The 22,588-nt window shown below is 51.9% G+C and overlaps 1 protein-coding gene across 2 annotated transcripts in view; it reads left to right on the forward strand.

Annotated features, from left to right (window-relative positions):
- Positions 1 to 302: 302 nt before the first annotated feature.
- EPB41L1 (erythrocyte membrane protein band 4.1 like 1) overlaps positions 303 to 22,588 on the forward strand; it is a 135,466-nt gene continuing 113,180 nt past the window's right edge. Inside the window, exons 1-2 of one of the 2 annotated variants that reach the window (XM_043884367.1) lie at positions 303 to 497; positions 18,644 to 18,694. The gene's annotated coding sequence lies outside the window, so the exon portion shown is untranslated. The remainder of the gene's footprint in view (positions 498 to 18,643; positions 18,695 to 22,588) is intronic. The other variant, XM_043884369.1, reaches the window with a different exon arrangement.

Consider the following 22,588-nt stretch of genomic DNA (forward strand, 5'->3'; position numbering starts at 1 on the left):
GTCTCCTCGGGGTCGCCCTGCCGCTCGCCCCGGCCTCTGAGCTCCGCGGCGACACAGGTAGGCGCCCGGCCCACGTGGGGAAGCGGGCGGCGGGCCATCAGCGCCAGGCTGGATCGCGGGGCTCAGCTCCCCCTCCCCTGCTCCCCTCCCCGGGGGCCGGCGCGGCTCCTCCCGACGCGCGGCCCCGGCTCGGGCGGCTTGGGCTGCTCGCGCGGCGGCGCTCCTCCCGCTGCTCGCTCGCTCGCTCGCCCGTGGCGGCCGGGATCGCCGGCGCTTCCTCGCGGGGAGCCGGCCGGGGCGGGGCGGAGGGGGGAGCCCGGGCGAGGGGGGCGGGCGGGGAGGGGGCTGCGCCGCGGGAGGGAGGGAGGGAGCGGGCGAGCTAGCGAGCGAGCGGGGCGTTTGTGCGCAGCTCCAGTGCGCCTCGGAGCCCGCTGGGCGGCCGCCGGACACACAGACCGAGGACAGACAGCGCCCGGAAGCCGCGCCGCCGCAGCCAGGTTAGCCGCTCTAGTCGCCCACTCGGGGCCCCGGGGACCCCGCCGCGTCTGGGCTGGTGGGCGTGGGGAGGGGAATCGCCGAGGGCTCTGAGCGCAATTCCGGATCCTGGAGAACTGACAGGCCGGTGGGTAGGCTCCGGGGGCCGGGTGGACACCGCCGAGGCGGGCGGCGGGCGCCCAGAGCCGGCGGGGCTGGGGGGACCCGGGCCTCGGTTTGTGCGTCTCAGTACTGGAGCCCGTCTGTGTGTGTGTCGGGGTCTTCGTCGCCGGATGTGTGTTGGGTGTGAGCGCGTGTGCCCGTGGGTCCGTGCAAGTGGATGGTCGGTGTGTGCGCGTGCGTGTGTGAGAGGGTGTGTGCCCTGTGTCTCCGCGCGTCCGGGTGGTGTGTGTGTGCGCGTGTGTCTGGGCGTGAATGTGTCTATGAGAGGGTGTGTCTGAATGTGTAACTGAGTGTGTGTACATTTGGATGAGGGTGTGTGCCGATGGCTTCGCTGGTGATTGGAACCTGTGGCCGTGTGCGTGTGTGTGCGCGCGCGCCAGTGTGAGTCCCCGTGTGTGCGCGTGTGAGGGCGGGTGTGCACCCGCGTAGCCCCGCGTAGCCCCGGTGTGCGTGTGCGCGGCTTTGTCTGCACACAGCCGGGAGGAAAGGGTGGGGGCGGCGGCCGAGGCGCCGCCGTCGCCGGGAACCGGGCACCTGGCCGGGCAGAGGGCGGCGGCGGCGGTGGGAGCGTGCCCTCGGGGCCGAGACTCCCCCGGCAGGTGGGCGGCCACGCCCGGGGGGCCGGATTGAGCCCGGGTGACAGCGGAGCTGGCGCGCCCGGCCGTGCTGGAGCGGAGGGCGTGTCCTGCCTGGAGCCCGGGGGTGTGTGTGTGCGGGTGGCGGTGGCGACAGCGGTCCCCAGGTTGGTGACCGGGCGGTTCAGGGATCCATTTCCTGTAGTGGCGCTGGGACCGTTGCCCAGAGGCAGACCGGGCCGGACCAGGTCTGCAGCACTCCCACCCTCACCCCTCCCTGCTCCCTGGGGTAGAGCCGCACCTTAGGTGCCCTGAGGCGAGGAGGGAGATCCACTCTCTTAAAGAGCCAGTGCCCCTACTCCAAGGAATCCCCCCTCAGGAGATACCTACTCAGAGAGAGGTGTCTGGGTGTGTCTTACTCCTTTCTCCATCAATTGCTGCAGCGCAGGCATTTGGAAATGTGTGCATGTGTGCCTGTTCTCTCTGTGTGCTTCTTGTGCGTTTGAAGGCACAGGTGTCCATTACCAGTGAACAGTAATGATAAGGCATCTCTTGATGTCTATGTGTATGTGTTTTTCCATGAGTTTTGGTATATTTGTTTCCATGTATGTACACATAGCTGTTTTGTGTTAGTGAGCCTGTGCATGTGGGTTTGCAAGAGAAGTGGCATTTTGCTGCCAACTGGAAGAGGATAGAAAAATTCTATCCAGGTCCACCCTGTTTTAGAAAAACTGGGTGAAAAGGTGGTTTGGAAATTTAACCCCTGGGTTTGCAGGTTTCAGATGCTGGTACTGAAATGTAGGTAGCATGAGATTAGACTAGCTAGGAGGATAGAAATGGAGACCCTTCCAAGAGGAAGGAAGTGTTCTGAAAGAGGGCTATCCAAGTGTAAGAATTCACCTTTCACTTCCAGTTCTTCTTCCCTAGAACCTGACCTCCCTCTCTGCTGCTCAGCTTGCCAGGATAAAGTGCACAGGATTTGAAGTATAAAGGGAGTGAGCTGGCAGTGCGAAAAGAAGGAGGGTGGCTCTGGGTGATAGGATTGGCCCAACAGCAGATTTCTGCAATTTAAAAAATGTTTCCCCACCAAGGCAGCAGAAGTTGGGGGTAAGCTGAGCCTGCTGTCGTCTTTCCTGAACCTCTTTCCCAGGGCAGGAGAGGCTGGTCTGCAGCTCAGGAGCCCTGGAATTTGGTGCAGGGGTCTCCTTTTGACTTTGGTCAAACCTTTCATGTACTTACCTATTCGCTTGACACATTTTTTTGAGCTTCTCTTATGTAAGAGTCTAAACCCCCTAAGCCTCAGCTTCCCTAGCTAAGGAGCTACTAGGCTGGATTCTGGGACTTTGAGGCCCCTTCCCTTTCTCAGAGTGCTGGAGTTTGTCTCACTGTTACTCACATTCCAGCCCCTAAATGGGGGCCTCCCAGGTGGTGCTAGGGGTAAAGAATCTGCCTGCCAATGCAGGACACAGGTTCGATCCCTGGGTAGGGAAGATCCTCTGGAGGAGGAAATGGCAACCCACTGCAGTATTCTTGCCTGGAGAATCCCATGGAGAGAGGAGCCTGGTGGGCTACTGTCCATGGGGTCACAGACAGTCGGACACGACTGAGCACAACACATCCTCCAAATATCCTGGCCATGGGTCTCACTCACCACTCCTCCTTGCCCTCATATATTCCAGTCTAGAGCAGTGATTCTCAGAGTATGGTCACCCCACCAGAAGCAGCAGCAGGGTGACCTAGGATCCTGTTAGACATTCTTGGGTTCCCACCAGATATACAGAGTCAATAACTCTCGGGGTGGTGCCCAGCAGTCCATATTTTAACAAACACAGGTAATTCTGATGCACACCAGAGCTCAGGAGAGGTGCAGACAGGGAGCTGGAACCTCCTGGGGGAGGAAACCCTGGAAAGCATCTCCTGCCCCCTTCCTGAGATAGCTGACAGCCACAGCCTGGCTAGTAGAGGTTCTGGCTTCGAGTCTCAGGTCTTCTTGTGATCCTGGACAAATCGCCCCTTCACCAAATAATGCGATGACTCGTTGACAGTGTCTGCTCTGGGCCAGGTTCTGGGTAAGGGGTTTTCCCTGCTCTGCTTCATTTCTCCACTTCTTATGCTGATCTACAGGACCCGCAAGATTGAGTCCCTGCCCACCTCTCTAGAAACCATCACTCTGGCCTTCCTTTAGTTCATCCAGGCACCAGAAGCTCATTTGCCTTTGAGATTTTGCACTTTCTGTTCCCTCCATCTACCACACTCTTCCTCTGCTTCTTGTCTTGGTTAACTCCCGCTTTTGAGATTTCAGTTCAAAAATCACTTTCTCAGGGGAGCCTTCACCCAGCAACTCCCTAAGACAAGTCAGTTTTTCCTGTTTTACATTCTTATAGCTTCCTGTATTTCCTAGCGCTTGTGAGAGTTTGTAATTATACTTGAACTTGTTAGTTGGTTGTCTCTCTCCCCTCGCTGGATTGTGAATGCCATCTGGGCAGGAACCTGCTTCTCAGTCCTCCTAGTGTCCCACACAGTGTTTGGCTTATGAGTCGTGTATGATAAATTTGTTGAATGGATGACTTTGTAAAATGGAAGATGGTATTAAATGATACTTAGGGCTTCCCAGGTGGCTCAGTGGTAAAGAATCTGCCTGCCAGTGCAGGAGACACAGGAGACGTGGGCTTGATCCCTGGGTCAAGAAGATCCCCTGGAGGAGGGCATGCAAACCCACTCTGGTATTCTTGCCCAGAGAATCCCATGGACAGAGGAGCCTGGTGGGCAACAGTCCATGGGGTCGAAAAGAGTAGGACACAACTGAGCAACTGAACATGCAGTGCTCATATTAAATGGTGCATCACCGACTCGATGGTCATGGGTTTGAGTAAACTCCAGGAGTTGGTGATGGACAAGGAGGCCTGGCGTGCTGCGATTCATGGGGTTGCAAAGAGTCGGACACGACTGAGCGACTGAACTGAACTGAAAGTGTCCTCTCAAGCCCTTATCTTTTAATATCTAAGCAGGCCTCAGATTTTTTTATTGAAGTAGATTTATATATCTGTCTTATTTTTCACTGCTATGTCACCATAGATTTGAGACCCTACTGTGTGCCCAGATCCATGCTGGGCTCTGCTCTAGGGCAGGTGGGAAAAAGCTCTTCAGAAGACACAGTTTTCCGTGTCCTCCTGGGTTAAGTTCCTTCAAGAATGACAAGAAGAATGCTGAATAAGTGATCTAAAGATCTAGGTCCACGTCTTATTACATGACTGTGAGCAAGTCACTCTCCTTTCTTGTTTCCTCTTCTGTGAAATGAGGGTATTAGGATGGATGTATACCTAGCATTGGTTACTAGCACTGGCACTAGAGTATGTAGCACTGTCTTTGCCACATACTACTAGTCGAGTAGACCTGGGCAAGTGACTTCATCTCTTCATTTCCTCACCTATAAAATAGGATCAATAATAGTTTTGGGTTGTTCTGAGAATGAAGTAATATACATTCTTTTATTATAAAAAATCAATTAACTTATTAATTTGCATTGGGACTTATTTGCAGTATGCAGGATCATTGTTGCGTTCTATGGGATCTTTCATTATGGTGCACAAATTCTGTAGTTATGGCCTGAGGGCTTCAGAGTGAGTGGGCTTCAGTAGTGGCAGAGTTTGGGCTTCGTTGCATCCCTTACTTTTGGAAGGCGGATTCTTAACCACTGGACCACCGGGGAAGTCCCAACAGTTCAACATTCTTGAATGCCTTTGTACTGGGCCCTAGGCCTACAGAGACAGAAATGAATGCAGCATGTTCCCAGGCTGGGTATGTGGGGCAATGTGCAATGCCATGGTACAATGTACAGGGTGTCAGGGTATGGCTGTTCATGGAGGAAAAGGCAGTGTTTGGGCTAGATTTTATTTTCCAGATAGCTGGAGCAGTTCATGCAAAGGCATCGTGGGTTGTTAAGGGAAATACAAAGAGTTCCATGCAGTTGGAGCAGAAGGTGGTGAGTGGTGGGGACAGGTGCGGTGAGTGGCTGGAGATAAAGAGGAAGTTTGAGGCCAGATCTGGCCGAGGCTGAAGAGCTTGAGTCCTACTGGTGGTGGTGGAATCAGGGAAGAAGACTAAGCTAGCCAGGAAGGATCAGATTTGCATTTCAAAACCACAGCTCTCCAGGTGGTGGGAGAGGTTGGCTTGGGTGGAGGGGGAGGATTGTCCACCTGGGGCTCACAGGGTGCTTATTTGCATGATGGAAGGGCCCGGTGGGGTGGATAGAGACCTGGAACACGGAATAAGCCTGGTGGCTGGGGACTTCAGGTCAGCCTGAACCAGAGCGGGGAAGGAGAGATGAGAATGACTCCTCTCAGGACCCCAGGCCTCCATTCACCTCCAAGGCTGCCTAGTGAGTGGGAATCTGAAAACTGGAATTTAAGAATTCCAGGTCTGCTGCTCAATGGACTCACCATGGATTAATTTCCTAGGGCTGCTTCATGAAATACCACAATCTGGGTGGCTTAAAAAAGCAGAAATGTTTTCTCTTGCAGTGTGGAACTACAAGTTAGAAAGCAAGGTATTGGCAGTGTTGGTTTCATCTGAAAGCTCTTAGCAGGGGGTCTCTGTTCAGTGCCCCCTCCTAACTTCTGGGTGGTGGCCAGTGACCCGTGGAGCTCCTTGGCTTGCAGCCGCACCTGCCTCTTCGTCATGTGGCTTTCTCCCCTTCCTCCCGGTGTGCCTCTGTGTCATCTCCTTTTCTAAGGACATCAGTCTTTTGGGCTTAGTGCCAGCATGACCTCATTTTATTTTAACTAATTGCATCTGCAAAGACTCTGTTTCCAAACAAGGCCACATTCTGAGCTTCTCTGAAGACATGAATTTGGTGGTGGGGGGGGGGGAACACTCTTCAACCCAGTACATATAGGAAGATGGAAAAGAATGCAGGCCTTGGGGTCCCCCAAGCCCAGGTCCCAAACCAGGCTTTGCCATGGAACAGCCATGACGCTTTTTCTCAGCCTCAGTGTCGTCTTCTCTGAAATGGGAAAGGTAGCACCTGGAGTGCTGGGTTGTGGTGGTGAGACATGGTCAAGGTAGCAGATGTGGGGACTTCCCTGGTGGTCCAGTGGCTAAGACACTGAGTTCCCAATGCAGGGGGCCTGGGTTTGATCCTTGGTCAGGGCACTAAGATCCCACAGGCTGCAACTAAGAGTCCACATGCCGACGAAACTAAAGATCCCGTGTGCTGCAACAAGGGCACGGCACTGTCAAATAAATTAATTAAAATATACTGAAAAAATAAAACCAAAGACAACAGAGGTGAGTGAGCCTGGTGAGGTGGCACACAGCAGGCACCCAGGAATTATTACTTCCTCTCTGGCTCACCCTTCTCTGCACTTAGTAGCCCGGACAAATCACCTAAATCTTGCGTCACTTTCCTTATCTGCCAAGCATGAATAGTCATCATCCAGGTCTACCTACCTCACCAGATTGTGAATCCCAGGGGATAATGAGAAAGCTCTTTGTAAATTGCTTTTGAATTCGTGGCTGTGATTTTTAATTATAATCATCATCTCCATGATAACCCTTGGCCATTGCCACATCCATGGCACTCTCATCAGAGCCCAGCCTGGCCCACTCTTCTTCTGAGGCAAGTCCTCATTGCCTGTTTGTGCTCCGAGGTGTCCTACCAACAGGAGAGCTGCTGTCAGAGTCAGGAGAACCTTAGAGATGCTGGTCCTCCATTGCCCTCATTAGCCAGAGAAGGGAAGCAGGCTCTGAGGGAAGTGACACCCCTGAAGGTCACACAGCTGGTCAGGGGCGATTGGAACACCCTGTTTGTGGTTTCTGTTTAGAGTGTGAATGGTCCTTTTTCCCTGGCTGCAACTTTAGCCCCAGAAGCAGGACCTTGGGGCAGGTGGCAGCCTGGAGAGAGGGTGACACAAGGCCCAGATTTGGGGACCCAGCAGGGAGAGTCTTGCTCAGTTAGGACCAGAATCCCCAGCAAGGGGGTCCCTGAGTCCTGAGTGGACAAGAGCTGCCTCCGCAGGCTCAATGGGCAATTCGTTTTGCTCTCAGCCTGACTCTGGCCATCTCTGCCTGCTCCGGGGGTGGAGGCCGCCCGCCATGGGCAGGGAGCAGCCTCGTGGGGAACCAGAGCCTGGGGGTAACCCAAGGCTTCAATGTCCCTACTGATAGCCGGGGCGGTGTTTCTCAGCAGGCTTTGTACCTCTCAGCCTTGCCTTGGCCGGCCTGAGGAAGGCTCTGGAAAGGAGAGAAGGCTTATCCTGTTTTGGCAGTTTCCCCAAAGTCATCTTCCTTCCCCCAAGCTGGGAAGCCAGGGCCCTCCTCAGCCTCGAACTTCCTTTCCCTTCCTCCTCCCTTTTCGCAGTTGTTCTTACTCCCTTCTCCTGCCTTTTTCCCTCCCTCTCTCCCCCCATCATCTCTCCAGATTAAAGGTCTGAAGATAAAGACCCAGTTCTGGTGGGTGGCTTGGGGGTTGCTTGAGGCGACCTAAGAATTAGAAAGCTTAGAGTCTTCCTCATTAGAGGCTCGGGCTGGTGACTGATAAACAAGTGCTTCTGTTTATTGGCTCACCAGGTGCCAGGCCCCGTGCTAAGCGCTTTATGCGCCTTATGTCTTTTAATCCTTGCAGCTACCCAGTGAGGCAGGGATTACGATCCCATTTTATTAAAGGAGGCTAATAACTTGCCCAAGTCCTACCTAGTCCTTAGCCAGCAAGTGGCACACCTGGGGTTTCAACCCAGATCTATCCAAAGCCCACGGGTGCTCTTGAACCTTTCCTATACTGTCCTGATGGAGCCTTGGAGGATACTTAGGTGTCTGCAGAGGGATGCACACTTGCTCGAATCTGGAGAACAGAGACTATGGATTCCACCCCAGGCTTCCTCTCAAGCTTGTACTGTTACCCCATGAGAGACCAGCCTTCCTATAGGTGCTCGGCCCCTGGTTCTAGGCAGCTGCCCACCTGCGGGAGAAATGCTGCATCAGGGGCAGGTGACAGGGTAGGACTGAGGGCATTGGCTTTTTAATTATGTATTTATTAACTATTGAAAAAAAAATCCAGACTTCGTTTTATTTATTTAAAAAAATTTTAGACCGCACCCTGAGGCATGTGGGACCTACATTCCCCAGTCAGGGATCGAACCCACACCCCACACCCACTGCACTGGAATGGGGAGTCTTAACCACTGGATCACCAGAAAAGTCCCGGCTTTTTCTTTAGATGTTGTTTTGTCACTGGTTTTCTTAGTTTTTCACGGATTTTCCTGAGTGTCCCAGTTAAATAAGCTTATCATCTTTCAAAGCTTGGACGGGTGCTTGGGGGCTTGGAGGTCCTCTATCAGCCTCAGTGATGGAGGGGAGGGGGGCAGAGGCTGAAGCCAGGAAAGCACACTTGTTCTCAGAAGGAAAAGAAAGGGAGCCAGACCTGGCCAAGGGCCAGAGTAAGAATCTGGAGAGAGGAAAAGAGCCCTTCGGCTGAGATTGGTAGAAACCTTCCTCTCAGCCCAAGTTCAGCCCAGGAGTTCAGACTGCCTCCCAGGCAAGAGTGAGGATCTCAGAAGGTCACTTCAGAATCTGGCCAGCTGCAATCCACTTGCTGGGCCTCCACCCACCCCCACCATGACCTTGACTTTGACCATGGTCAGCTTGAGCAGGTGGCTCAACCAGAGGGGACTTTGATTAATGAGCAGTGGCTTTAAAACTTCTAGCCATGGAGCCCTCTCTACATTCAATAGGTGAGACAGCTAAAAAGCATTGTGACTCAGCAGCCTGTGCTCCGGCCCTGGAATCAGCCCGTTTTAATCGGTTCCAGTTGAGGTGACTGGGACGCGGAGGGTTCTCAGATTGTCCCCGGAGAGCACTGCTCTCAGATGTTTGTGAACTGCTGAAATGGTATGCACAATTCTCAGAGTGTTCCTTGTCCTTCAGAAAGGACCCCTAGGCACCACATGAGTCTTTGAGTCACGACCCATAAAAGTTTAGAACCGCCGAGACAAGGATTGTTGTACTGAGTGGGAGCCTAAGGACTGGAGAAAGGTCACTAGGAGGTCATGGCAGAGGGAGGTGTTGAAGTCAGATTTCTCCCTCCTCTCAGCACATGGCTGGTTTTGCTGTGAAGATGCTGGGGGACTGCGAACCCGGCTCTTCCCCTATCCAGGCCTCAGTTTTCCCAGCTGTAAAGTGAGGTCTGGACCGGATAAGCCCCAGGTCCCACGCAGCTTTGATCTGTGGTTCTAGAAACCAGGTCTTCTGCGGTCCAGTTCACATTCTTTGCTCCTTTCCTTGCTGCGTTCCCAGCTTCAACCACTTCTGGTGGGACCACCTCCTCCTTCAGCATCTCCCATCTCCAGGGCTTCTGTGCAGAGCCTGGATTCTAGCCCCTTGAGCCCATCTTGTCAGACCATGTGTCCAGGCACCCAGCCCTTTCTTCCTGTCCCTGCCCACTCATCAAATTCAACCAGGTGCCTGTGAGTCTGGGGACACTCATGGTGACCTCTCTTCAGGGCTGGATGCCTGGGCCCAGTGCCAAGAGGAGGAGCTGGTAGAGGGGATTCGCTGTGGCTCCTGGGACACACCCAGTGCTTACCTGTGTCTTTGCCCCAACATCCTGGGTTCATCTCTGCCAGGAATGCCGCCCACCTCCTTCCCCAGTCACTGTTGAAATCCTGCCTGCCTTGTCCAGGCTCAACTCAGATGCCAACCTCTGTCCCCCAAAGCCTCGTGAGCCCTCTCATCCCCACCCCCACAGTGACGTCTGTCCTTCTCTCCTCCCCTTAGTACCTTATCTGTTCCCCTCTGGGGACAAGTTCTGCTTGCTCTGTGATTTATCCTGGCACGTGGCTTGTCTCTCGTGTTAGATTGTGGGCACCAGATCGCTCATGTAACCTTCTGTGCAGCCAGCACCTAGCACAGAGCTTTGCACAGAGCAGGTGCTTAAGAGAAGTTTATGTAGTTTTATTTACCGAATCTGTCTCTGGCGCTGGGGAAGGACTGGTTTCTCTGGAGCCCCCATGACCTTGGCACTCTCCGGTCACAGCTTCTCACTTATCCCCTCTTTTACGTGTGGATTGGAGGGAGGCCAAGTAGGGTAGTGGATAAGAACTGAAATTCCAGTCTTGACTCTGTCATTTCCTGACCACGTGGTCTCGGACAAATCATTTCACCTCTCTGAACCTCAGTTTCCTCAGTTTAAAACAAAGGAGTAGGAATGACAATGTGGGCTTGAGACAATGGGGGCTGAAATGACGTGTGTTAAATGCTGAGATCTGAGCATTGTAAAGAATAAATGGTCAGTAAACAATTTAAAAAATATATTTATTTATTTGGCTGTGCTGGGTCTCAGTTGTGGCATATGGGATCTTTAGTTTTGGCGTGCGAACTCTTTGTTTCGACATGGGATCTAGTTCCTGATCAAGGATCGAACCAGGGCCCCCTGCTTTGGGAGCACAGCGTCTTAGCCACTGGAGCACCTGGGAAGTCCCTCAATAAGAGATTATAATTCATTATTTTTTAGCTAATGGTTATCACCCTTGCTGTTTCAGCAGGCACCCACTGTGTTCTCACCGTGCTAGGGGGCAAGGGTGAGGGACAGAGAAAAGTCATTGCAAGGGGTCCTTGGTGTGCAGGGTCTAAAGGTCATGTAGCAGGGCCGGTAAGACTGTCTTCTGGGAAGCAGTGTCTGAGAGAGACACGGCTGAGAGAGCTGAGGAGTGAGTGTTCAGTGTAGGCTCCGTGCTGTAGGCAACATCAGAGCTGAAAGGGGATGAAGCAGGAGGGGACAGGAGGGGGTCAGGGAGACAGCTATTCCCTGGGGAGATCAAGGAGACGAGCATCAGGCCAAAGATGGGAGAGTGGGCCGCGTGTTCAGAGAGTTGTGAGAAGGAAGCAGAAAAGGGTGGAGTGGAAGCAGAAGCGACTCTAGAATCTCCACGTTATCTGGTGACCCAGTGGTTAAGAATCTGCTTTGCAATGCAAGGGACGCAGGTTTGATCCCCGACTGGGGGACTAAAATCCCACATGCCATAGAGCAACTAAGCCTCCACATGCCACAACTAGAGAGTCTGTGCACCTCAATGATGCAAGCAAGATCCCATGTGCTGAAGCTAGGACCTGACACAGCCAAGTAAATAAATGTTTTTTTGTTTTTTTTTTAAATAAAAATTGTTTTTTTAAAAAAAGGGCCTTAGGGTCAATGCCCCAGAGCATGAGCTTCAAGCTCTGTCTTACCAAGAAGAAACTGGGGGAGTGATCACTCCTGATGCTGCTACTGAGAACGACAGAGAGAAGACTGGAAAGGTGGGGCAGGAAAGGGAAGTGGGGACCTTATGGAGGAGGTAGGAGGGCCCAGTGAGCATGGAGGCCCTTTGTCCCACTGCCCAGGCTTGAGCTGAGAATAGTCAGGGGTGAACTGGTGCTCCGGGGCTCTGCAGTCCTGTCTCAGAGTCTGTCTCGTAACATCAAGGCTGCCTGTTTACCTAGCCAAGGTCTGAACGCTGGTCTGTCTGAAGTTAAAACTCAAATTGATCCCAGAAATGTCAGGAACTCTGAATATCAGGGGAAGCGATCTCTTGGTCCACCCCTCTCACTTCCTCGGTACACAGACCGGAAGCAGCGGTCCAGAAGGGGGAGCCCCTACCCAAGAACGCCCAGGGAACTGGCCACAGTGAGTTCCATACCAGGCTGGGGTGGGCTGTGGTCCTTTGTAGGCCTGGGTTAGGGGATGCGGGGAAGAGGGTGAGGAGGGGGCCCAAGGAGGGGTGTATAAATGACAAGCGAACTCCAGATGAGAGCAGTCTGTTGCTAGGGTGTGTGTGTGATCCCAGGTGGGTGGGATGTGAGTGGGCTAGAACTGTCATCATCCCGGGTTTTCCTTCTTCCCGGAAAGGAAAAAAGGCCACATAGGTGGGATCCAGGGGAATATTGGGATGTGGGGGAGTTCAGGGGGTGGCCTGAGAAGAAGAGGCTGTTGCCAGGCAGCCGGAGACATGACTGTGTCACAGCGGCACAGGGCACAGCAGCAGCTTGGGCCTGGCCCCACATAGCCCTGTATATGACACCGTAGTGTTATCCGTCACCCCTTGTTTATGGAGAAGAGTGAGCACTACAAAGGTCACAGCTCGGAAGGGCAGCGCCAGGGCTGGGGGACTTCAGAGCCATTTCCTGGCATGTTCTGGGTGACTGCCCTCCCGGTCCTCAGCCCAGCTTGGTCTCAGCAAGGATCCAGGACAAGTCAACTTTTGCCTTCCTCCACCTGGGGCTTCCTGGGTGGCTCAACTGGTAAAGAACCTGTCTGCCAAAGCAGAAGACGAAGAGATGAGGGTTCCATCCTGGGTGGGGAAGATCCCTTGGAAGAGGAAAGGGCAACCTATTCCAGTATTCTTGCCTGGAAAATCCCATGGACAGAGGAGCCTGGCAGGCTACAGTCCGTAGGGTCGCAGAGAGTCAGACACGACTGAGTGCACACACACACACTTCTCCTTTATCACCCCACTCCTTTATTTGTTCATTAAAAATATTTATTGAGGGACTTCCCTGGTGGTCCAGTGGTTAAGAATCTGCCTCCCAAGGCAAGGGGCGTGGGTTCAATCCCTAGTTGGGGAACAAAGATCCCACATGCGAGAGGGGTAGTGGAGGTGGGTAACTGAGCTGGCCTACCACAAATAGACAGCCCACCTGCCACAAAGATCCCACGTGTCGCAGCTAAGACCTGACACAGCCAAATAAAGAAATATTTTTTTAAAAATTTATTGAGGACCTACTATGTGCCAGGCACTGCCCCTGACCTTATGGAACTTACGCCATCCCCCTCTAGTTGCCCCACACTGGTAGAATGGGAAGGAGGAGGTGGGTGGCCTTACTAACCACCCCTTTCTCCCTTTAACTCCAGCCCCTTCCTCTCTATCCCCTTACAAGTCCCCCTACCCCAGATGGGACTTTCTGTTGGAACTGCCTCCTGCTGAAGTAGAAACCAGAGTTAATTGTTAAACCTAATAACTGGTGAGAGTTTCGCCCAGTTAGGCTGAAGGGAGGGGGCTGAGTGTTAGCTGTGCTCCCCAAGAGACGGGTGGAACCACCCAGGTTCTTCTGCCCTATCCCTGCCACCCTTTCCCTCCTCTGGAATCTGCCTCCTGGGCCTGCTCCTCCCTCCTCCTGGGGGTGGGGGTGGACTGCCTCTTGGACCCTTTCCCTGGACTCCAGCTGAGGTGACCCTGGGAGGTGAGTACAGACTCTGGGCCCTAGTCCAGGGGCCTCTGGGTGAGTGTTCTTGGGCAAGATGTCAGGGAGGGCATGGCAGCTAGCCTCGGGGGACCCAACCCAGAGGACAAGCAGCCAGTGGACCTTGCTGACTTTGCCTCCTGCCGGGTAAGGGTGGGAGGGCGGGAGGGAACAGTACCCTAGTGGCCTAAGCCCCACATACCGGACCACCACCTAATGCAGCCCACACTGCTTCCTCTCCTTTAACCCTTAACTCCTGTTAGGGGACACTCTCTGGGCTTCCTTAGTGGCTCAGTGGTAAAGAACTCACCTGCCAATGCAGGAGACTTGGGTTCGATCCCTGAGTTGGGGAGATCCCCTGGAGAAGAAAAGGGCAACCCACTCCAGTGTTGTTGCCTGGAAAATCCTATGGACAGAGGACCCTGCTGGTCTGCAGTCCATGGGGCTGTAAAGAGTTCAGACATGACTGAGCGACTGAGCACATATTTTGCCACTAGACTTGCGGAGTGGGGGGATTTAGTGGTAAAGGCTTATTTATTCCTCTAGAAGCCTGTGCCTGAGACCAGGCCCCTGCCAGGCTTTTGGGACAGAGCTTAGACTTCCAAGTCAGACGGTCTGTGGGTCAAAGCTGAGTGACTTTGGGCTGGTCGACCATCTCTCTGAGCCCCCATGCCATCCTCGGAGCACACAGATCCCTTTGTCACCTGTGAGTATAAAGGCACCCAAGGTTGATACTAATATCAGGTTCTGTAGGGGGTTGGAATGAGTAAATCCCATTCTATTGACATTCAACTTTACTTTAGGAGGCCCAGCTCTGGCTTAGGGGCATGGAGGCCACCAGCCCCACCCTCTAGGACTTGACTGTTAGAACTTTGCTGTCCCATACAGTAGCCACTGGCCCCATGTGGCTACATAACACTTGAAATGTGGCTAGTGCCACTGAGGAACTGAATTTGTAATCGTATTTAATTCAAAAATATTCATTTATTTGACTGTGCCGGGTCTTAGTTGTGGCGTGTAGGTATCTTTAGTTGAGGCTTCCGAACTCTTGGTTGCACCATGGAGGATCTAGTATCCTGACCAGGGATGGAACCTGGACCACCCTGTACTGGGAGCGTGGAGTCTTAGCCACTGGACCATCAAGGAATTCCCAATCTTATTTAATTTTAAATAACTTAAAATTTAACCAGACTACTCCAGTTATTGGAAAACATCTGTGTCTGTTTGTGAACTTAGGTTTGTGAAAACACTTTTTCAATTGTAAAGGTTAAGAGACTCTAAATATCTCATGAAAATTTAGCATCGGGTATACACTGGATTTAGAAGATTTAGTATGAAAAAAAAGATTGTAAAATATTTCAGTAATACTTAGGGGTTTTTTTGGGGGAGAAGGGCTGCATCACACGACTTGTGGGATCTTAGTTCTTTAATTAGGGATTGAACCAGGGCCCTAAGCAGTGGTAACTCAGAGTCCTAACTACTGGACTGCCAGGGGATTCCCTCAAAAATACTTTTGATATTGTTAAATAAATATACCATTAAAATTAATTTTACCCATTCCTTTGTACTCTTTTGAATGTGGCTACTGGTAAATTTTAAATTACATATTTGGCTTGCATTATATTTTGATTGGATAAAAACTGTTCTAGCCTTAGTGTCGAGTTGGGCATGTCGGAATAATAATACAAAACTGCAAAAATTAGTTACTTGGGGAGGTTTGGGGTGAGAGTAAAAGCCAGATATCCCCTTATTCACTGCCCCCCTGTATCTGGGTCTACACCCCATGGTGGAATGTTACCCTGAATAACTCCATAGCCTCAAGGATAAGATCAGGACTTCTAGTGTCAAATGAGGAGCCTATATCTTCGTGGCCATGCTACTCACTTGCTCTGAGTGTGACCTTGGGCAGGTCACTTCACTTGGTTGAACCTTAGTCTATCATCTGTAAATCTAGACTGAGGGTGAGATTTACCTCATTGATGGAGGGGATTACCTGAGATAGAATCCAGGTACAGCTCTTGTGCCAGCACAGTGCCTGGCACATATGCACAGTCGAGTCTTAGCTGGGACAGTGGTTCCTTCTACTGCTAGTTATCGGGGCTGTTGCTACTGCTGTTGCATCCATGAGCTTGGATTCGGTTTTTCCTTTGGTCCAGATGGGACAGGGGCCAGAGGGAAAGAAGTTAAAAGAGCTTGAGGGTGGGACTTGGGATGGGCACTGCGGGGATGCTTTGTTCAGTACCTTCAGGGATTGCTAGACTTTGGGGAAGCTCCTTGGTTCTTCGGGTTCTGTTGGTGATCAGGCCGAAGATATGAGCCCATTTTACAGATGAGAAAGGTGAGGGAAAGTGATCAGGCTATATCGTCAGAGGCTGAATGCAAAGCTTCCCATGCCTGTTGTGGAAATATTGGAGCCACTGTTAAGAGGCCCCCTTTGGGGGTTTGTGGGGGCACAACCTGAGCTGGAGTGGCATTCATGAGGAGTGGTTATGACTAGTCTTCCGTAGCTGGAAGGGATCTCGACACCATTCAGTATACTGTCTCCTTCTTGAGTTAAAGAAATGGAGACCTTAGTGTGTGTGTGTGTGTCTGAGACCTCTCCAGGATTGGCCAACAAGCTGGTGGCCAAGCTGGAACTGTGTCTGTTTGTTTAGATCCGGCCCTCGGCTCAGCCCTGGCGGGACGGATGGCCCTGCTTGTCAGCCCCTCCTCTCCTGCCTGGTCCCTGGTGAGGGCTGCTGAGAAAGAGGCTTTTGTTTCACCAGCTCCTTCTGGTTTCCTCTCAAGGTAGCTTCATCACCACCCTCACTCCATCTGCCTGGTTTGCATTTGTCCCTGTTCCAGGTTTAAAGGGCTCTGAAATCTGAAGCTTCTGCTTTCTTCTACCATCATATCTACTTTCTGGATAACCGTAGGGGAGATCAGGGACTTTATCATCAAGAAGGCCTGGGTTCAAATCCCTCTTCTACCATGAGTTCCCTCTATGGCTTTGGTCAAGTCATTGTAATGTTTAGTCTCAACATCTTCATCTAAAAAGTAAGTGTTAGTCGCTCAGTTGTGTCCAACTCTCTGGGATCCCATGGACTGTAGCCCCCCAGGCTCCTCTGTCCATGGAATTCTCCAGGCAAGAATATTGGAGTGGGTAGCCATTTCCTTCTCTAGGGGATCTTCCCCACCCAGGGATTGAACCTCGGTCTCCTGCATTGCAGGCAGATTCTTTACCATCTGAGCCACAGGGAGGAACCCAAATGGTGAGTAGTGTATAACCTGGAGGGTAAGAACCTGAACTCTGGGTCTCATTCCTGCATGGATTCTCTAATGGTCTTCAGTGAGTCCTTTCACCTTCTGGGGTCCCAGGGTCCATATCTGGAAATGGTGGCTGCTATCTCCTGGGTTGTTGTGATAAGGAACTGAGATGAGTTCCTCACTGAATCCTCCCTTTAGCCCTGGAAGCGGACGCTCTTACTCCTGTTTTCCATATGAGGAAATGAGGCTCAGAGAAGTGACTTGCCCCCGGCCACTTTGCTGGAGAGTGGTAAAGCCAGAATTCAAACCAGGTCTGCATGGCTGCAGGAGGTAAAAGTGTTAGTCGCTCAGTCGTGTCCAACTCTTTGCGACCCCATGAACTGTAGCCCACCAGGCTCCTCTGTCCATGGGATTCTCCAGGCAAGAATAGGGAATGGGTTACCGTACCCTTCTCCAGGGGATCTTCCTGACCCAGGGATCAGTCCAGCTGCAGAGTCCCAGTTTAAACCACTGCACTGCACTGCCTCCCAGGCCCCTTGGTAGCTGATCTCCCAACTGGACTTCGGGAAACAGTAGATGGGGAAACAGGTTGTGAGCTACTGGGTGACAGATGTTATAACCGCAGTACCCCTGACCTGAGGCCTCTTGGGTGGGGGAGCAGGAACAAGGCACCTGCTCCTGCTATCTCAACCTCAGCCAGTCTGATCCTCCCATTTGCTTGATTCTTATTTTCTATGTGAAGCAGAAACATCTCATCCAACCTGGAGGTTACTGTTCTGAGTGTGTGAAGGCAGGGGACCCGACGTTTCTCCTCCAGTAATTCTGCCCATCGTGTACTAGGCCAGACCTGCAGTTGGGGCTGAAAGATGATTAAAAGGGGGCTTCAATACCCTGTGAGTGGGGACTTCTCTGGTGGTCCAGTGGTTAAGAATCCACCTTGCAATGCTCTGAGCCCATGCATCACAACAAAAGATCCCACGTAATGCGATGAAGATTCCACATTGCCACAACTAAGACCCAATGCAGCCAAATAAGTAAATATTAAAAAAAAAAGACAAAACTGAATGAATTAGCCCAGAACAGGATATTAATGCTATAAAGACCTTAGGGACCCCTGAGTCCAACCATGTTTATTTTACAGATGGGGAAACTGAGGTAAGGATAGGCCAAGTTGAAAGAACAATGGCTATGTTTCGTGCCGGGTGGAGACCAGGGGACTGCTGTGAAAGGGGTACCTGAGGAGTAGGCAGCCCTCTGTCTTCCTTATCCCCCCAGATCTGGTCCACCAGTGATTTCTGGGAATGCATGTGTGCATGTGTGCTCAGTCGCTTCAGTCTTATCCGACTCTTTGTGACCCTATGGACTGTAGCCTGCCAGGCTCCTCTGTCCATGGGATTCTCCAGGCAAGAATATTGGAGTGGGATGCCATTTCCTCCTCCAGGGGATCTTCCCAACCCGGAGATTGAGCCCGAGTTTCTTAGGTCTCCTGCATTGGCAGGCAGGTTCTTTACCACTAGTGCTACCACTGTTCAAAGAGCTCTGGAATCCAGCCACTGGGTTCCAGGTCTGCTGTCCCCACCCCAGCCTGGGTCCTTATCATGTGCCCCCAGACAACCACAGCAGCCTCCAACTCACACGCTTAAAGCTACTCTTGCCTGTTTTCAGTCCATTTTCAACCCTGCAGGTCAATGGTTTCCCGCTTGCTCTTAGACTCTCGAGACTGAATTCTTTACCTTACCCTTCGAGGCCCTTCTTGGCCTGGCCCCTGCAGGCCGCTCCAGTTTCATATTTATTACTTTCCCTTTGGCTCCGCAGAGTCACACGGGCCTTTCTGTGTAACAGGTTCAGCAACTTCCTAAAGGTTCCTCAGAGAGTCAAATGCCAGCCTCTCAGTTTCCAACTCCATGCTGGGTCCATGCACTCAGCTCGGAGGCGCTAACACTGTCTGCTCCTTCTAGGTGCCTGACTGCCGTCCTTCCGCCCAGGGAGCTGGTGTGGTCCGAGCCTGGGTGAGTGTTCCAGAGGCCCAGCCTCCTCTGCTCAGGTTGGACAAATTGACCTTTCAGCCCTCAGGCTATTTTAATGTATTTTACTGCTGGGGAGGTGGGAGAGTTTGTCTAGGCCACAGATTCCCCGTGGGCTTGAAAAACGGGGGCGGGGGCGGGCAGTGTTGAGAGTTCTCTCTGGTTTGAGCTTGTTTTGAGGAAGGGACTGAAATGGGTATTCGTTAAGTGCCTCTGTGTTATGCCCCATGCTTTGCCCAAACCACTTATCTGTCCACCATGCCTGGGGGCGAGTGACCTTGGACCTAGAAGCCAGATCCGCCCTGGTTTTCTTTTGCTTAACTGCTCGGAGTTTGTAGACTAGATTCAGAAGGGAGTGTTTTCATTCTGGTTCTGCCACTGATTCCTACGTGACCTTGGGCAGCTACCTCCCTCTCTGTTGGCCTTGGGGTCATATATACATTGTCAGGGTAGGGCAGAGGAGGAGTCAGGATGAAAGAGTTGCTTTCAAATCTTCCAGCAGTGAAATCTCCTTTTCAAGTGAACCCCTAAGAATCTCACTGTACAAAACAGTATAGGAGTTGCAGCCATGGTCAAAGTTGGGGTGAGCCTGGGGCACTCTTAACTGGCTAATTCCTCAGCCTCTAGCAGCCCTCCGACAATGCCATGGAACTGTCCTGAACTCTGTGCAAGTACTTCACAAACTACTGGCCTGGGGGGTGTCAGAGCCCCTTTCCATCTCCTGGTGACTCTGGCAGGGTGAGGCCGTGGAGAGGGAACTGAGCCAAGAAGTTATACTGGTCGGGGAGATTGCAAAGTAATAGGCAGATGTCATTGTGGGGTTATTAGTAAGGCGCAACTGTCAGGGTTATGATGTTGTCATTCTAGAATCCTCTGTTTTCTTTTTGTGTTTTCTGGCCTCACACATGCGGCATGCAGGATCATAGTTCCCCAACTGGGGATCAGACCCACGCCTCCTGCAGTGGAAGCACGGAGTCCTAACCACTGGACCACCAGGGACGTCACACTCTGGTTTTGATTTTTGATTAGACGTGAGGCACCTTTGTACCCTAGGGGAACTCCTGTGTGTGTGTGTGTGAGTATGTGTGTAGGCAGCAGCGGCTGTGCGTGTTGAGGTGGGGCTGGGCAGACCAGGGCAGATAGAATAAATGCCAAGCAGAGCTGGGAGAATGTTGCTCCCAGGGGTGGCAGGGATTCAGGTGGCTTTTGCTCCAGTTGAAAGGAACGATTTGGCTCTTTCCGGCCAGCGCACGGGCCCCACGGAGGTCTCTGGGCAGGAAGCACTGGGAACAAGGAATCCTCTGTCTGCAGTCACAGCACAGCTTGGACAGAGGAGGTGGATTACGAGTTCCTGGGAGGCGGCCTGCTGGGCTTTGCCTGACGTTTGGGCAAATGGGTGGGGAGAAGGGGAACTGGGTGTATGTGTGTATGGTGGAGAGGAAGGTCGAGTTTGGTTCATAACATTTACTACACAGGTTCCTTGAGCTTCTGGAAGCCCTCTAAGGAGCCAGGTTCAGAGTGATCCTTGGAGGGGTCAGAGCTGAGAAAGGTGATATTCTAGAACCAGATGGCGCTAGCGGTAAAGAACGTGCCTGCCAATGCAGGAGACGCAAGAGTCTCCGGTTCAATCCCTGGGTGAGGAAGATCCCCTGGAGGAGGAAATGGCAACCCACTCCAGTATTCTTGCCTGAAGAATCCCATGGACAGAGGAGCCTGGCAGGCTCTGTTCCATGGGGTCACAGAGTTGGACATGACTGAAGTGACTTAGCACGCACGTACTAGAAGATATTAACCGCCATCAGTTTACCAGAGGACACAGGAAGTGTGGGAGATGATAGATTTTCGCAGGCAGCCTGGTGCAGTGGAATTCATTCCACCTGTGAGTCCAGAGCCCTGCCTGCATTCAAGTCTTTGCTCTGACAGAGCAAGTCAGCTCTGTGACCTTGGTCTCCTCACTTCCCCATTCTGGGCCTCGCTTTTCTGTTTTGGAGAATGGAGATAGACACATCAGCCTTAGTTACCTCTTAATGCTCTTTTGAGCATCCATTAGAATGAGGTATTTCACATCTTTGGAGGCAGCAGAATCCCGATACATAAGCATTTGAAACAGAACCACTGTGGTTGAATTTGCAGCAGTTACCTAGAATCTTGTTGCCCTCCTTACTGCCCTTTGTTCCACGGGTGTTTTTGTTTTTCTTTTGGCTGCACTGGGTCTTCGCTGTGGTGTGCCAGCTTTCTCCAGTTGTGGTACTCAGGCTTAGTTGCCCTGCAGCCTGTGGGATCTTAGTTCCCTGACCAGGGATTGAACCCATGTCCTCTTCATTGGAAGGTAGACTCTTAACCACTGGACCACCAGGAAAGTCTCTCCATGGGTGTTCTTGGAGGTGTCTCTGCAGGCTCCCAGGGCTCCGGGAGGCAGTGTCTGAAGACCACGGGATCAGGATGATTCTTGAGAACATGCTTTGCAGACTGTCCTTTGTAGCCCAGATGACAAAGATTGTGCTAGAACACACAGGAGCAGCCTCAATACTGCTGCTGCCCTGCCTTGCCCATGGCCAGCTCAGACTGTATCTTGGTTAGGGCCTGTATAATTGGACCTGGCTTTTTCGGAAACAAGTGACAAAAGGTCTATTCAAAGTGACTTAAACCAGAAAAGGACTTGAATGGATCCTGGGCAGTTCATGGAATTGTAGGATGAGAAACCAGGGAGATGCTCCATCTGTCTCCATCACAGCTTGTCTCTCCTCTCTGTCCTTCTGAGGAACTGGCTGTCCACTGCCCTAGCTTAGCCAGCCAAACAGAAAGTTGTTGTTCAGTCACTAAGTCATGTCCAACTCTTTGGTACCCCAGGGATTGCAGCACACCAGGCCTCCCTGTTCTGCACTATCTGCTGGAGTTTGCTCAAACTCATGTCTATTGAGTCAGTGATGCCATCCTACCATCTCATCCTCTGTTGTCGCTTCTCCTGCCCTGAATGTTTCCCAGCCTCAGTGAAAGTGAAAGCTGCTCAGTCGTGTCTGACTCTTTGCGACCCCATGGACTATACAGTGCTTGAAATTCTCCAGGCTAGAATACTGGAGTGGGTAGCCTTTCCCTTTTCCAGGGATCTTCCCAACCCAGGGATCGAACCCAGGTCTCCCTCATTGCAGGCAGATTCTTTACCAGCTGAGCTACAAGGGAAGCCCTCCCAGCCTCAGGGTCTTTTCCAATGAGTAGGTTCTTCACATCAGGTGGCCAAAGTATTGAAGCTGAAGCTTCAGCATTAGTCCTTCCAATGAATATTCAGGGTTGATTTCCTTTAGGATTGGTTGGATCTCTTTGCAGTCCAAGAGACTCTCAAGAGTCTTCTCTAGCACCACAATTCGAAAGCATCAATTCTTTAGCGCTCAGCCTTCTTTATGGTCCAACTCTAACATCTGTACATGATTACTGGGAAAACTATAACTTTGACTATGTGGACCTTTGTCATCAAAGTGATGTCTCTGCTTTTTGATACACTGTTTAGGTTTGTCATAGCTTTTCTTCCAAAGAGCAAGCATCGTTTAATTTCAAGGCTGCAGTCACCATCTGCAATGATTTTGGAGCCCAAGAAAATAAAGTCTGTCACTGTTTCCAGTTTTTCCCCATCTATTTGCCATGGAGTTATGGGACCAGATGCCATGATCTTAGTTTTTGAATGATCATAGTTTTTCTACTAGGATCTATATATCAACTCAAGGGAAGGATTCTGATTGGTTCAGTCATTGTTGCTAGGGGATAGGGCCATTCCCTGTAGTGGCCAGGCCTGGGTCAAGTGCCTACTTGTGTAGCAAATGGAGGAGCAGAGCTCTTAACAGAAGAAGAAGGAGTGGAAGGCCACTAGGCAGACAGAGCCATGAG

The sequence above is a fragment of the Cervus elaphus genome, chromosome 23, assembly GCF_910594005.1.
Source record: "Cervus elaphus chromosome 23, mCerEla1.1, whole genome shotgun sequence".
In the NCBI taxonomy this organism is placed as follows: Eukaryota; Metazoa; Chordata; class Mammalia; order Artiodactyla; family Cervidae; genus Cervus; species Cervus elaphus.